The sequence below is a fragment of the Lactuca virosa genome, chromosome 5 (assembly GCF_052849685.1).
Source record: "Lactuca virosa cultivar CGN04683 chromosome 5, Lactuca_virosa_CGN04683_v6, whole genome shotgun sequence".
NCBI classification, from domain to species: Eukaryota; Viridiplantae; Streptophyta; class Magnoliopsida; order Asterales; family Asteraceae; genus Lactuca; species Lactuca virosa.
The window spans coordinates 214,926,135-214,928,513 of record NC_136430.1 but is presented as its reverse complement, the minus strand read 5'-3'; positions in this window follow the sequence as shown (position 1 = coordinate 214,928,513).

The window sequence follows — 2,379 nt, the reverse complement described above, 5'->3', positions numbered from 1 at the left end:
ACTACAACATAAAACTCATTATTGGACTATTTTTGTCAAATAAACAAAAGTTTGGGAAAAGGTTGTCATTTACGGTTTTTACAAGGTTCAAAATGTCAAAAGAGTTAAAATGGAAGTTTCTATGAACATTATGTTTTTCAAAGGACTAAAAACGAAATTTGTGGCTTATTGGGCTAAATTTTGGGCTTTTCGGCCCATAGGCCCAAAGTTGCGAAAAATATGGATTTAAGGGGCTGAAATGGTAAATTTCTCAAAACAGTGGGTAGAAAAGTAAATAAATCTATTTCTGGGGTTTAAAATGATCATATTTATTAAAAAGGATTGAAAATGCAAAGATTTTGGATTTTGGGTAAAAAGTGTAAAAATTGCGAAAAAGGTGGACTAAAATGCAAATCTTTTAACTAAAGGGTTGAAACTTTCTAAAATTTACTTTTGGGCTTAAAACATTATTTAAATAAGTGTTTGGGTCAAAGATGTCAAGAAAAATGGTTCAAGGACCTAAAATGTCATTTTTTATAAAAAGGGCAAAAATTGCCAACTTTACAAAATAAGGGGCCGAATAGGTCAAACTAATGTTTTTGATCAATTAATTGATAATAATAATTATTGGGTCAAAATATACAAAACTTTATAACTTATGGGTTGTAAAAAGAAAAATAACTATTTTATAAATCTATAAATCGTTATAAAACAAATTCGTGATTTATACGACATATCGATTAAACAACTCACAACATTAATTCTATGCAAAACAAGTAAACGTTCAAATGGTTGGGCTTGAGAGATTCTAATCATGCTTAATGGGCCTTCGTGACTCATTAACATAGCTTTTGGGTCCAACATAAATAATACATGTTATTGGGCCTCCTGTGACCCAATTACATGCTTAAGGGACCCTCAATGGTTTTACATGCTATTGGGCCTCAGTGGCCCATTAGCATTACTACTATGGTCCAAATAAATCATATGCAAAATGGGCCAGCGCGCTTTTCGTATACTCGACAGCCTTAAATAACATACAAAATTAGTAGGGCCTAGTAGTCCTCTTCTCCTCATCTGTTAGGCTTACCTTCTCTTCAAGAAAAATAAAATTAGATCATTAATCAAGGTTAATCAAATTCATGTGGATTGAGTGAGTAATAACGGGTGACACCAATAAATGTCGGTCGTAGTCTGTAGTTGTAATCAAAGTCTCCTGGAGGGAGAGCGAGAGTTTGTGTATAGATCTATACGGGGGTGACTCCCCCACACCGAAGATGTTCGCTACAGTTAGACTCGGCCAGTCTAGGGTGACAATGTCTTAAGATCAAATTTCGGTGTTCATTAGAATACCAAGACAGACGAACTAGTCATTATCATGCATGGTTATAACGACTCACGTAGAAATCTGACATCATTAATCAAGGGAAATCATATTCATTCGATGTAACGATACAATAATGCAAAACAATCATAACTTTTTATCGGGAAACATCGGGTTTTCCGGGGAAACCAATCTTGCTTATTTGTACTTTCAAAAACTATAATGCAAAACTTCTCCTTTATTCACGTCTTGAAATCATTCACGCATATACTTACAGGATCATCACCACATTTTCAAGAAAAGTTTTAATACAGAAAATATCGGATTTTCTGGGTTTTACGAATGACATAAACTACTTTACATCAAACACACTTATGAACTCACCAACAATCCAATAAGCCCTAAAGAGCCACAAATCCATTCTTTCATGCAAGATTGGGCCATAATCCACTCCAAAGGCCCAAATGGCCGAAAACTATCAATTTGGGCTTCACATTTCGAAACTCAAACACTAACGCCCAAATCTTTTCTTTCCCTTCTCTCTCTCTCGGCCCAAGTAAAAAAAAAGAGATGTAATTAGGGAGGGTTGACTTTGATGCCACCTCCTTATTATTCAACATGTAACAATGTTATAATCTCTCATACTTCCATGTATGTCAACTCATTATATCTCTCTTCCCCTCTCTTTTTCTTCTTCGGCCGAGAGCACAAGGAAAACACCCACACACAACATCAAACTTCTTCCAAACTCTCTCAAGTATCCTCCTCCTTCCCACTCCAAAATCTCAAAATTTTGCTTGTGTATCAAGAGGATTTTAAGAGAATATCATCACTTCTTGGTAAGTTGTACTTAGATCCATGGTTTAGTTTCTTGATTCTTTTATAAATCTCCTTCTAACTCATGAAAGTTCATGATCATGCTTCTTAGAACATATCTAAGCCAAAGTCTTCTCAAGAAGCTTTCTAGGGCCGAAAATAACATCAAACTCTTAAATTCTTTCTTCAAATCGAAAACATCAAAGCAAGGTGAGTTCATACCCCTCTATTTTTGGTTTTCATATGTTTTGTGGGGGAGA